This window comes from Lepidochelys kempii, chromosome 17 (assembly GCF_965140265.1).
Source record: "Lepidochelys kempii isolate rLepKem1 chromosome 17, rLepKem1.hap2, whole genome shotgun sequence".
NCBI lineage: Eukaryota > Metazoa > Chordata > Testudines > Cheloniidae > Lepidochelys > Lepidochelys kempii.
This window is the reverse complement of record NC_133272.1, coordinates 11,064,814-11,079,460: the sequence shown is the minus strand read 5'-3', so window position 1 is coordinate 11,079,460 and position 14,647 is coordinate 11,064,814. Positions and strand designations below refer to the sequence as shown.

Below are 14,647 nucleotides of genomic sequence, written 5' to 3'. Positions count from 1 at the left end.
CAGCAGTTTCCATACAGTGCTGTTAGCACCAGTTAACGTGAAGTGTTACTGCATTTCAGTTTCCAGGCTGCTATGCAGTAATTGCACAGAAATGGCTCAGGAAGGCTTCAGCACCTGTAATGACAAGCCTGACGTCTTTTCTTCCCCTCACGCTCGTTTAAATCTGTTCTGAATGCTTCCATGTAAATCCTCCATGCCATATTAGCCCGTGACGATGTTCATTAACAAATGACTGCAGGGTTGTCTAAATGAGGAAAGCAATTAGGCAGATTTATGGAAGACAAAACATGTATTTGATTAATGTAATGGTAGACACATGTAGAATAATTTTTGACTCAGAGAATGTGAAATCGGGAAAGACGGAGGAAAAATCCGGTGTCTTCCAGTTACAGCGTATATAGACAATTATGAGCTTTCTCGGACTGCCTTTTCAAACTTATTATTATTAATCACTGTATGTAAGATTCCAAAGAAAAGAAACAACCAATATTTTCACATAATTAAAGGAAATTGTTAATCACATTAAAAGGTATTGGAGATGCAGTTATAGGGGGAAACTGTTTAAAAGCAGCCATTAACAGGAATATTAGAGGGCCATTTAGATTGAGTTAAATAACCATGGTTATCTGTACCTAACTGCAGATGTGGAAGGGCTGCCTTTTGGGTGAGATAAAACTGTTCACTCAGATAATGAAGCAAGCAATATCTGGAAGAGACGATAATTGCGACTGTGAAATGGAGCTGCGGCTGTATTTATTTATTTGTCTGTCTTTGCCATGATGAATAGTGAATTTGCACAAAATCTCAGCACATCAAAAAGATGCCAGGACATAAAACAGGAATATCTTTTCTGCAATAAAAAAGATACATTTCTAACATTATGCAAAAAAAAATTAGGAGGTAGAGATGGGCTTATTCCTTAGTCACAGCTCAGTGAGTTGTACTGTTTTGTGTTTGAAAGGAGGAGGAATAGAAAGCATTAAAACCAACGCCTAGAGATAATTTTTCAAAGGGTCTCTGAAAAGGTGCAGATTAGGTATACCCGGTGACTCAGACATCGTGATGAGCATAGTATGAGTACCTAGTGAGGGAGGAAGGCTAGTAGATAGGACGGATTTGTATGTGGAAATGCATTATTATTAACTGTTTGTATAACGGTAGCACCTAAAGGTTGCAATTGAGATCAGTGTCCCATTGTCAAGGGCCTAGAGAGACAATCCCTAACTTGGAGAATTTACACTTGAATAGGGAAGGCAGGAAAATGAGTGGGAGGGGAAACAGGCATAGAGGTGAAGTGAGCTGCCCCATCACACAGCAGCAGAGCTAGAAATAAGATGGAGATCTCCTGAATCCCTGTTCAGTGCTTTAGACATAAAACTACATCTTCTCCCCAGATCATAGCCCTGTTAGAGGCAGTGAGCTAGGGAGATCTGCAGAAGATGAGGGAAGAATTCTTTCACTCCTGCAGTTTTGTCCTTCCGGACTCCAGTGGCCTCTCACTTCTCTCCCCCGGCACAAACAAACAAACCCCTCCCAAGAAATGCGTCTGTGCTACTGGGTAACAAGTTATAACTTCTGGGAGAAGCTCCAGCCGGAGTGACTGACAGCAAAATTATGAGGTGGGAGGGGTGTGTGTATGAGAGAGAGAGAAGTCTAGTATTTGAACACAATTTGTGTGTGTTTGCAGTTGTGCTTACATTTTTGTTTACTATTTTATTTAAATTTCCAGATACCACTTATGCTCTGGGCTTCTCATAGTGTTTCAGTTCCAGAATGATGGAAATACTATGGAAAAAAACACATTTTGTGTGGCTGAAATACCCAGATTAAACCAGGTTATGTGTTGTTTTGGCCACACAGATGGTTCAGTGGTACAAAGCCTGGGAACAACCGTCAAGTTAAAGCCATTCAGCTTTACCCAAATGTATAAGCCTTAGATGTTAGTAGCAAAGGAAGAGCTAACCTCAAACAAAAATAAAAGGGCCAAGGGGAAATCCTTAGCCCTAGACACTAAGGGTTGGTTTTTCTCAGCTGTAACTTGGATAGTCTGAATCACAATCTTCTGCTGGGGCAGTGCGGCTATGTACCACGTCTTAATCAGGGCTGACTATAAAGTTACAATCTAACCTTAAATTGCTTGAATCTCTGCAAAATGATTTAGCCCAGCAGAGTCCATGAGAGTATTTGGAGTCCATTGAGGGGAGTGGAACTGAAGGAGCTAAGAGAGCACAAGTGATCATATCTTGAACACCTACACAATCTACTCTGAACAGTGTTTCATGTGGGTGGAGACTATTTTATAGGCAGAGCTAGGAAGAGTTACCACTACCTTGTAAAGCTGGATGAAATTTTTTTTGGTGAATAGTAAATTTGCCAAAAAAACTATTCATAAAACTATTCATGAATTTGGGTTGAATTTGGCAAATGGTCTTGGCTGGAAAAAATGGGATTTTTTTAATGAAAAATTGAAATGGTTTATTTTGAAACTAAACATTTCCAAATTTGAATGTTGTTTGGAAATTTAGCTATAGTTAATTTGAAAAAATAAAAAAACAAAAATTCATTCATTTTATTTTTTGTTATGTTTCAGGTGTTCTTTTATCCAAGACCATACTATTTTGGCAAGAGTGAAAAAAAAACTTGCTTTTCAAAATGAACCAGATTTTTTGGGGAGAGGGGTTCAGTTTGGCCCTTGAACTGAAAAAATGAATTATTTGCTAAGCTCTAATACTATCTCTTCCCCTAACTCCTGGCTAAAACGGATTGTTACTCCTATTACCGTTGGCGTATTGTAATGATAGACGTGGGGGAGAAAATATTTAACTTGTCTATCAGCCACAAAACTAAGTTTCACATTTTCTTTATAATCATGAGTTTGAAATGACATTAGATTACTCAGAAAAAATAGAGTGCTGGAATGCATGACAGTCATATGGTGGCATTTCTATTAATGTAGAGTACAAGACGGAACATATAAGATGAGACATTCTCATTACACAGTGGGTATATTAAACAGAACAATTAGAAAACTGAGCTTGTGCCAGGATACTGAGGTATAATTTGTATGAATGTAGAGACCTGTTAACTCGTACCCAGTGGACTACGTGTACATTAAGAACAACTTGCTTGCTCTCTCTCCAGAAGTTACTAGTACTCTTAAATAAGAGAGGGCTTGCAATACTCTATTAGAATCATAGCTTTCAAAGCCTGGAAGGAGGACGAAAATACTGTATAGACACCTTCTGGAGAATACAGACCTTCTTCCCTCTAATGCTTGGCAATGCTGTTGAAAACTTGGGTAACAAGCTGTTTTTGGGGTGACTGGAGCCCTCAAACTTGATTCATAGCCCATTGATGTTAGAGGAAAGACCCATGTTGACTTTTGTGTGCATTGGATCTGGCCCTTAATGTATGGTCTGGAAAGGGTTTGAATGCTGCTTTCAGATCCATGGCTGTGCTGTGAAGTTTGTGGTTTGAGTTGCCATCAGGTGTAGAGAAATGTGGGCAAGTCCATAAAGAGACAGTGTCATGGGTTCATGTTGTGGGTTCTGATTTCTTTCCAGTGCAAGTTCACCTTGAACTGTGGAGCTCCATTGAAGCCATAAACCAGGCTTCATCAAGGTTCTGCATCTCACTGGAGCAGCATAAAGCAAACAGAGCAGAGCAGTGAATCGGCCTGTTTTGCTGCTAGCCCTCATTGCTGTGAAGATAACTTCTGAAAATATAAACAGAGTGAGCTGAGATACCGCAGACATCCTGAAACAATAGCCCTGAGAGGTGGGTGAATTGGCCTATTCACCCCAATCGGCTGTTAGCTCTGGAACCTAAAGACAACAGTTTAAATGTGAGCATTGTTAACTATAATTGCTGATCATTTTAGCAGAAGCACCCAGCTAACATGCTTATCCCCAACTGCCTCCCGTTCTATAAGGAACCACCTGCCCCCTACCTAGCTGCTAGCACCTCCTGGTTTTTCCCTTAACTTCTGAGTTGCAAGTTTGCATCTCAGTATAAAAATCTGCAGCCTATTGAAAACGGGAACTATTTAATTAACTGCAAATCTCCATTTGTAAGGGAGGCTTCTGCACCATTTCCTGTCTGCCTCCAGTTTGTCACAGAATCCAGAGACCTTAGGTTCGGCTTGCTGCGGGGTAATACAGGGCTTTAAGACGCCTGACAACTTTTCCCCACTGATCATCCTGTCAGTACACGTTCAGATAGCTAACATAGGACAGGAACGCTGTCTGAGCCGCTCTGAATGGAATATGCATAAACAGAGAGATGGTGAATGTATCGGTAATAGTAACCAAGTATGAATACCCTTACATTTTCTGTCTCTGTGGAGTACTGATATACTCTGGAGTACTGTTCCCCACAACATAATATTAAAATTACTTATCTCTAACAATCAGGGATTACATAGTCAGGGATCCACTCCATCCTGGCTTTACCTTAGCACATAGGTTTGCTGGTTACAGAACTATATACAGTACAAGCTTTTCCTTTGCAGCTATGGCTATCACCATTGGATATGTATAGGGAAAGAAAGGACTATAAGAGTGAGTGTATGGTGAATTTTTTTGTGTTGGAATCCTGATATACATGGAGTGTCTGCAAAATCCTCCAGAGAGCACACGAAAGGGAAAACAGACCAAAAAACACACACAAAAAAGCAGACTGCGTATGACTGCTAAACAGCCAGAACCTCATTTCAGTTTATCCAGCTGTCTACAACACAAATGCTATGGGCATGTGCTTAAAATAATGTAGTGGAAAGCAATCCCTTGGGAGCTAAAATAATGCTGGGATTAAAAACTAGTTGCAAATAAAGAGAAACATGAAGAAACAGAATATATAAGGCTAGGCACTGAAAATGTATTGTTTTTAGAAATCAAAATTCCTCAAACCAAAGAGGAATGTGCAACCCCAGCTTGGCTACTCGTTCATATCAGCACAACAGCTCCTGGTAAATAGGTGACTTGACCTATCTGAGAGCAGAAAAGCTACCTGTTTGTTACTGAGTAGCCAAAGAAATGTCTCCAAACAAAGTACCATGCTTGGAGTGAGCATTGTCTCATTAGCATGCATCACGATTGCTGAGGCAAGGAAGGGGAAGAATAAAAGCGAAGCAAGAAGAAAAACATGTTTCTTAATAGAGCCAGACTGGAGGAGGAAGAGGAGGTAAACAATAACCTTCAGCTTTCTCTTTACAGGAACATCCTTCCAGCAGTCAGTGTCTAAATTGGATAAAAGTATGGGACAGGTACCTTTTCAGAATTCCAGTGATTGCCCAGCACTCGGGTTAGGAGGGTATTGTGCTAACTGATGTGAAAATGGGATTGGGTAGTTTAGTGGATTGGAAGGAGGTACAGAGCTTTTCAGTTCTCAGTCACTTGGTCAAATCCATGCCTGGTCCAGGTAACTGTAAAGTAATTACCCGCTAGCCACTGCTCAGTGATTGATATCAACTGAGTTTGGTGGTTATGGACCTGGTCATTAGAGCTATGCTGAAGAACTCTTTTTCTGTCCACAGAAAACTTTTGTCATGAACAGGTGTGGAGAGAGTTGTTGTTGTGTTTTCCTGTGGCAGACTTCAAATTTTCACCAAAATATTAAATCAAATATTCTGATTCAAATCAGTGCCACTGTACCTGGGGGGAGTTGCTCTCTGGATGAGGGTTGGGGAGAAGGGTATTGCATCACAGGGGTCCCTGGCCATGGTGCAGAATGGGAGATATAGTCTGGCCAAAGAGCTCAGCCCGTAAAGGAGAATAGGAGCACCCGCACTCCCATAGGGCTCGGCGGTGCCATTTTTTAATACAAACATTTTGGTTTTCAGGAATTAGGATTTTTTTAAAGACATATCAAAGGTTTCTGAGGAAAGCAGATGCAAACTTTCAATTTGAAAAACCGGGTCAACTGAATTTTTGACCAGCGCTGGTGTTCACCACACAAACCCACCCCTAGCAGCATTGCCACACCAGGTCAGACTAATGACCGTTATAGTCCAGTGTCCTGTCTCTGTCATTGGCCAATACCAGACACTTCAGAAAAAAAGTACAAGATATTCCAAAACTGTCCATTATACACTAACTTGCCCACAGGGGAAGTGTCTACCCAACCTCTAGCACATAGTGGTTGGCTTGTGCTTCAAAGCAGGAGGGTTTATATATGCCTTACAAATTGCTTTTAATCCTATCCAATGTAACACTAGATGTCCTCGTGTATATAAATGATTTATCTTTTGTGATTTATCTAGCTTTTGGTCTCAGTTATGTCTTATAGCAATGAGTTCCATGGGACAAATATGCATTGTGTGAAAGAATATTTCTCTTTATCAGTCTTAAACATGTTGCCTTTTCTATTTTGGTGCAACTTCCTTGTTTTGTTATAGGACAGCTAAATAGGAATGTCCAATTTACTTTCTCTATTCCATTTATTAATTTGTTACATACCCGTCATGTCACTTCTTGTTATCTCACCAAACTCAGCAGCCTTAATCTTTTCAATCTCATCTCATAAAGAAGCCTTTCCAAGCCTTTATTCAGACTTGGTTACCTGCCCCTGTACCCCTTCTATTTGTGCTATTTCATATGGTTGAATTGAACACTGTGAACCACAATCTCCTGTGCTGATATCCACACTCTGACCTGATTAGCAAGATTTCCTGGACCATTGCCAGTCCCAGGGCAGTGAAGGGTCTGCTATAACTTACAACAGCCAGCTACTATAAACAGCAGATCTGTTCTCCACCCCATCCGCCTTCTTGCCCCGAAGAGGGGGTGGGGGCCAGTTGATATATGAACTGGCTCTTATTGACATCAAAAGATCAGCTCGTGTGAATAAGTGCTCACTAGGGTAAGGTTTGCACATTCTTGCTGCCACTTAAGAGGCCACCTCAGCTTGGATTCACAGGCAATTGTGAAACCTGCTGATTCAGACGGAGAAAGATTCTTAACACAAGGAAATGGAGTGACTCCTGAGTTACACAGGTAAAAGAAAAGGAGTACTTGTGGCACCTTAGAGGCTAACAAATTTATTTGAGCATAAGCTTTTGTGAGCTACAGCTCACTTCATCAGATGCATTCAGTGGAAAATACAGTGGGGAGATTTATATACATAGAGAACGTGAAACAGTGGTTGTTACCATACACACTGTAATGAGAGTGATCAGGTAAGGTGAGCTATTACCAGCAGGAGAGTGGAGGAGGGGCGGGGGGGACCTTTTGTAGTGATAATCAAGGTGAGCCATTTCCTGCAGTTGACAAGAACGTCTGAGGAACAGTGGAGGGTGGGGGGTGGAATAAACATGGGGAAATAGTTTTACTTTGTGTGATGACCCATCCTCTCCCAGTCTTTATTCAAGCCTAAGTTAATTGTATCCAGTTTGCAAATTAATTCCAATTCAGCAGTCTCTCGTTGGAGTCTGTTTTTGAAGTTTTTTTGTTGAAGAATTGCAACTTTTAGGTCTGTAGGTGAGTGACCAAAGAGATTGAAGTGTTCTCCGACTGGTTTTTGAATGTTATAATTCTTGATGTCTGATTTGTGTCCATTTATTCTTTTACGTAGAGACTGTCCAGTTTGACCAATGTACATGGCAGAGGGGCATTGCTTGCCCCCACCCCCCACTGTTCCTCAGATGTTCTTGTCAACTGCTGGAAATGGTCCACCTTGATTTTCACGACAAAAGGTGTCCCCCCGCACTGTCTTGCTGGTAATAGCTCACCTTAAGTGATCACTCTCATTACAGTGTGTATGGTAACACCCATTGTTTCATGTTCTCTATGTATATAAATCTCCCCACTGTATTTTCCACTGAATGCATCTGATGAAATGAGCTGTAGCTCACAAAAACTTATGCTCAAATAAATTGGCTAGTCTCTAAGGTGCCACAAGTCCTCCTTTTCTTTTTGCAAATACAGACTAACACGGCTGCTACTCTTAAACAGGTAAAAGAGAATCAGGCTTAAGTAGTTTGAATCTGTTAAGTTAATCTTTGCTTCCTGCTCTGGTTGGATAGATTGAAGAAGCTGACCCCTGGTTTGACTTTGGAGAGAAACCAAAGTAAACTGGTTTATACACCATGCAAATGTTGTCAATAATTCAAAACCATACCATCATAAAAACAAACGGCAATAAAATTGCATCAGGTTTGGAAATATAAAATACTATTTTAATTTATTTAAAGCTAATGTTTCGTTCTAATGAAGCATTACTATGCTTCTCCAGATTATCCAGGCAAAAACTCAAAGAGCAAAAGATGGAAATAAATGCCTGGCTGGTGAAACGTAGGTAGTACAAACAGGCCTGAAACCAGTGGGTATGTACTTGGCAGGACTCAGCTGTGCCCCTGCTGCTACCATTAAGTCTACACTGCTATTCATAGATGTGCTGTGTCTCATTGAGCTAGCGTGAGTACATGCACGCAAGCAGGGAAATCACACCCCTCGCTCATTCTGTAGCTGGAGCCTTACCCACTCTTATTTTGCCAAGTTAAATAACTGAGTAATAGATCTATAAATGGACATCTTATTAGCCTAATCCTGAATGGAAGAATACACAAATCAGCCATTTGTTCGGTGGATATCGTTTAAGCTCACCATCCATCTTAGTCAAAGGAGATGCCTAGTTCAATTTATCAGTGCTCCGACGAGAACGAGGAGAAAGGAAAAGGCGGGAGGGGGAACCTCTGTGAAACCGGCACACTCTTTCCTTTTGACGAAGGATGCTGTTGACTAATTGCAAACCCACTTGAACACGGTGGGATCCGAAGTGCCACTGTTAGGGCTTTTCATTCTGTTTCGGAGACACCATTCAAAAAAAGTAACAGGAGCAGAAATGGGCAAGCAGAAAGAATCCAATTAAAATGTAACATGGACCAGGCAGAGCAAAAACCCAACTCAGAGAGACTGTGAGAAAAGGGGAAGGTAGGGAATAATTCCAGGGCATGAGCCATCTCACCCTGAAGTCAATGAACCTCTTTTTGTTGAGCACAGTGATAGCTGGATCAGGCCCTTAGTGAATGCTGACTAGGTTGTGACTTGGCCACAGTGCTGTGGATAGCAGCATAGCACTAGAAGGCGAAATCCCGTTTCCACATCCCCCTTGCTCCGGGACGTAGAGGGTGGGACAGGGGGAAGAAGGGGTGAGTAATTTGATACCGGCCTATGCAAGCAGCAGATTGAGAAACCCTCTGTCATTTCAGCTGTGCTGGCCAGCATATTGGGACCACAGAGCCGAGGCTTCCCCCATTCCCTGTCCCTCTCCACACTGTACCCTGTAGGAGTAGCTGGAATGTAGCATCCTCTTATTCCTGCATGACTGCAACCAAGATTTGGGTAGCCTGCAAAAAATTGATAAGGAAGGTTTTTGCACTCAACCACCAACCATTTGGTCCAAGGATCAGTCAAGCCCTAAATAAGTATAAATTAAGTCATATGCAATATATTTCATCCATGTGTGCCTGATGAGCTTCTGTAGCAGTGATCCTCCAACCCTAACATTTACATAGTACAGATTTCCCTCGAGTAGGATTTATTTCTGTTGGAGTGGTGGAGGGGCGGTGAAAGGAAACCTTGGCACACTCCATCTAATCTTGCAAACCTGAAACAGTAATGGAGTTCCCAAGACTTGCCCATTCCTGCTCTTTAGGGCCCCTATTTGGGAAAACACTTAAGGACGTGCCTAACTTTACGCACATATTTGAGTCCCGTTGACCCTCCCTTCTACCTGTGTGTGTGACCGACGCATAAGCTTAAGGAGATGCAGTGTGGCCTAGGGGCTAGAGCAGTAAACTAGGATCTCAGAGACCTGGCTTCTATTCCTGGTTCTGCAGCTGGCCTGCTGGAAGACCTTGGGCAAGTCACATCCCTCCTCTGTGCCTCAGTTTCCCCGTCTGTAAAATGGGGATAGTGGTTCTGACATCCTTTTAAAAGCACTTTTGAGATCTCCAGATGAAAAGTATTGTGTGGGAGGTAGGTATTAGCGCTTTGAGTCAGGACCTATGTCCAGAGTTTAACTTACAATGGGCCAGGCAGTACAGCCATTTCACATGCCACTAAAAGCACCGGCGACCTTACTTATATAGTGCCGGGTGCCTCGCAAAAGCTTTTCCGCCCTCATCGGTGTTACAAGGTTTATTAAGACATGGCTGTGCTGCAAATTCAAATGAAATTGTTTTATATTATTAATCTGGCTGAAATCTTAATTCAATTACGAAAAAACTCAGTCAGTCAGCAATCCCCTGGAAATTATCACCATTAAAGCCATGAAAATAATTAGGATGTTAATGGAATGTGATGAGTGTCAATAGCTCAGATGTTAACTCAGCTAGAAGCAACAGTGTTGATAAAAACGGGGGGGGGGCGGTTTCCTCCTAGATGCGCTATGCAATTTATCTTTGTGATATTGTGTCATTGCAGATCAGACTCTAATGTGTTTGTCCATCACACCGCACAGTTTTTAGATTTCCTTTTTTAAAAAAAATCACTGTCATTAAACTAGATTAAATAACAGGACTAATCCTGCTCCCATTGCTGTCAATGGCAGAACTCCAAGGGTGAACCCTGGCCCTACAGAAGCCAATTTTCCCATTCACTTCACTGGCCCCAGGATTTTGCCCACAGTGTTTGCAGAGCACTTGGAACGTGAAACCATTTGTTTGTTTAAATTTTGTTTTTAAAAAGGCACCTGTGTTGAAACTGTAGCGCTAACTGTCGCATTTACGCAACCACATTATCCCTCTTGGAGCTCCATATCAACTTAGCTAATTGCTGAACAGCACCAGTAGGGACAGACAAAATAGAAATGCAGAGCAGGATGTCATAGGTAACATACACATTGAACAAGAGAGGTAGCAAGACAAACCCTGTGGAGTGAGAGCCTTTGGGCAGTTCATCACGATCCTCACAAAGAGGAACAAAGCCTAAGAACAATGACTCTATAGTAGAACTGGGTGGATTTTTTTGAGAGGGGGATCTGAAACACTGGTGAAAAATGCAGATTCGGTGACATTAAAACACATCATGAAGTGTTCGTAAATCCCTGTCAAGTTTCTGTACTTGTCCCTGGGGGTTGGGTGGGGGGACAAACAAACTCCAAAAAAAAAAAAAAAAAAGCCAAAATATTTCCGTTAAACTTCTTTGAAACAAAACAGTGTTTGGGTGTGTTTTTGTTTGAAATGTCTTGTTTCAAAACTTCCTTTGTTTTTGTTTTGTTTTAAAATCAGAGATAAGTACTCAGAATTAACCCCTTTGTTCAATCTGGCAAACTTTTTTTCCTTCGGTTTTTCAGAATTGCAAGCCACCCCAAAAGTTAGTTATTCACACAACTCTAGTCCATATACCTCTGCTTGGGATCACAGACCTATACTAAATTGTATTGTTAGGTTTTACAGGGCAAAATTCACTCCAGTGCAGGAACTAGCTCAAGACCTATGCTCCACTTAAGCCCTGTTTCGCACAGGGGTGCATTTAACTGAACAAAGTTTGTCCTGCCACCTTTTGAATGTCCCAAACTCCCATTTGACTTTAGCAGGCAATTTTGGGTGCACAACAAATGAAAGGCTAGGGCTCAGAGCCTTCCATTATGCACAGTAGTTGTGTCCTTGAAGAAACTTGAAGCCTGGACAAAAGACTACACTTCATTTGAAACTGACTGATTAAGGCATAATTTAGATGCAAAACTTACCATCAGTATTCATGTCTCTCATTCTTCTTAGATGGCTTTTATAGAGCCAGATTTGAAATGATCAGATATGCGAGAGAATTAAAGACCTGTAGAAGATACTTAGGGGGCTTATTCTGGGATTTTAGGGCATTCATGTGATGCTGACATGCGGCACAAAAGTCTGGAAAGTCAGGTTGTTTTTACGTTTGATATTGCAAGCCTTTTTCACCTGTGTGCTGTAAAGTAAAAATGTAATACGAAGAGCAGGAAAACTAGCCTGCAGTCAGCATTAGCAACCCCACGTAAATCAACATGAAATTGCTCTAAAGAAGGAACGAATGCTTTCACCATATTTGCTTAAAATACTGGCAATTGAATTAGCCATACAATTGGTGAACTTAAAGGTTATATTATCAATGAATAAATGAAGTGTCCATTTTATGGAGTAAATATGAATATTCAGTGTTCAGTAGCACGAATAGGTAACCACAGGGGTTCCATAAAAGAATTCTAAAATAAAATATTTATTTCATGAGAGCATACACTTCATGAGGCAAGACCCTCAGCTGCTGTAATTCAGTGTAGCTCCACTTAAGTTCAGTGAGTTTCTTTCTACCAGGTGAGGACCTGGCCTCGCTGTATTTTTTATTATTAGGAGAGGGGGTAAAATGAGCCCAAGAGTGCTGTCCAGTTGGCTTTAATTAAGAATAATGGGATGATCTTGAAGCTTAGGGAAATGTAGGCTGGAAGTGTGAAAACCTTGACCTTCCCACTGTGCAGTGTGAGGGTGACCAGTAGGAAACTTTTCATGATATATAGAATCCGACTTTTTGTTAATTTTAAGTGTATTAGAGAACAGATTCAGACACACAGGCTTGCCCACAGTTTGTGCTCCAGCTTTTCATCTCTTGTTTCATCAGGGATAAACTTTTAGTCAGCACACGGACATCTAGTGACAGTAATATACTGCAAGTACGCATATAATTACAGAAGTAGGAAAGGTGGACTCTCCTGCCACTAACACTCCATAGGCACAGTTTGGTACTCGAGAGGCACAGCAGTTGGTCTGCTAATAGGCTGTAGGCCACTCTGTCCCTTGGATTTTGTGGCCAAAAGATCTGCTGCATCTTGAAGTAAGCTCTCTGTCGATTTTAATATGTGGGTGTCTCTTCTGCAACATACTACATCCAAGCTGCTTCCCAAAACAGACCTTCCCCTGCATATAGGTAGACTCATTAAAGGTACAGAACAAGGACAAAGTCATAGAAGTCACATAGCAACATATTTCACAGTATTCTAGAAATCTATTGGGTCACTGGCTGAATCACATTTCAGTCCCAGCCTCTGTATACGTAACCATGTATTTTATAGCAGTGGAATGCTAATATAGGGGATTGACTTTTAAATACTTTGCACCACTACTAAAAATGTAAATGAATTGATCTGTGGGAAGTGCTTCTTTTCCTGTTTTTGTTAAACTAGAAATTACAATCCAAATATAAGCAAAGAGTTACTCTGTAGCTGCAGGATAAAATCTTCAGCCACTGATAACTTAGGGTAACATTCTGCCTTCAGATTAACGTGTGTGGAGCCAGATAATCGGCTGATGTACACTGACATAGTTCCAGTGTCTGGCATGTAGCTTCTATAGGAATCTATGGAGTTACTCCTGGATTTTCAGTGGTGTAGCTGAAATCAGATCACTTTAGTCATTATTAGGACTAATTGAGTGAATTTGGCCCTTTCAAAAGAATTTAATACAATTGTTCTGGAGCATTATGATAAATCTAGGGATTTATATGGCTTTCATCACCATAGTCGCTAATCATATGACTCAGAAGAAGGACACTGGGTCTTCATCTCACTTTCAATTGTTTTTATTTGATTTTCTGAAGAAAATCATGCTGGGGGAGGGGCACAGAGAAAGGGGGCCAGATTCTCCACTACTTTGTAGAATCATTTTGGGTGGGATTTTTCAAAGAACCTATACATGTCAGTTTCCTAACTCCCATTGCAAGTCAATGGGAGTGAGGCTCCAAACTCACTTAAGGCCTGTCTAAGTGGGGACGGTATCGAGCTTTAAATTCATACCATAGCTTATTTGACAATATGTATTCCATACTCACCTTCCTTCTAGATACTTATTCTTCACTAAAAGTGCCAGTTTGAGGATTATCTTAACCCACTTCCGAAATGGAGTTAGCTAAATTGCACAAAGGCACTCAGTGCAAAACAAGTGTGCCCACAGGGAGAGCTAGTGTGCAGTAGCTATCCGGAGCCATTTCTCTACATAGAAAAGCCCTTGGGTGCTCTTGAAAATCTCAATCTTACTCAGGTGCAAAAGTAGCTGTAAAATGCTACCAGGTTCAAAAGATAATGTTTTATACTCCCGCTTCTCTTTCTTTGCACAGTGGTCCATTACTATACTATACAAGTTGCAAAGCCACAGCGAATCTAGCTCAGAGTTTTCTAAGTTCAAATATTACCCAGATTCCACATCCCAACCAAAAGCGTTCCTCTTTCCCATTTCTTCTAGGACCATAGAACAATTGCTGAAGGTGCTGATCCTTTTCATCTTGCCCTCTCCTCCAAAAGAATGCCCTCATGAAAGAGAGCGAAATACTAGGAAGGGGACACAAAGATTTCTTCTGCATGTCTGAGCCACAAAGAAAAACTGGCTTGCTGTGAAGAAATTAATGACCCCTGTGCTACTCATCTATCTTTTATTCTGGAGGAGAAAAAATAAAGCATGCCTAATCATTCCACTTTCATATAAAATCAATGTTTGATTGAAAGTGATATTTATTTTGAAATAATGAAATGCCTATCCAAGCACTGCAAATGCATTGGCCTGAGGTGAAAGAGAAACTACTTCCTCTTAATATTTAATTGCAAGGGAAACACTTTGAAATGATGAAAAGCAGTTGTGTCACTGGGTTCTAAAGAAAAGGAATGGAATCATTTCCTGATGAAACACACA

The 14,647-nt window shown here is 41.1% G+C and overlaps 1 protein-coding gene across 1 annotated transcript in view; it reads left to right on the top strand.

The window, feature by feature from the left end:
- The window catches only part of EXO5 (exonuclease 5), a 281,415-nt gene that overhangs the window by 26,810 nt on the left and 239,958 nt on the right, over positions 1 to 14,647 (top strand). The window lies entirely within an intron of this gene.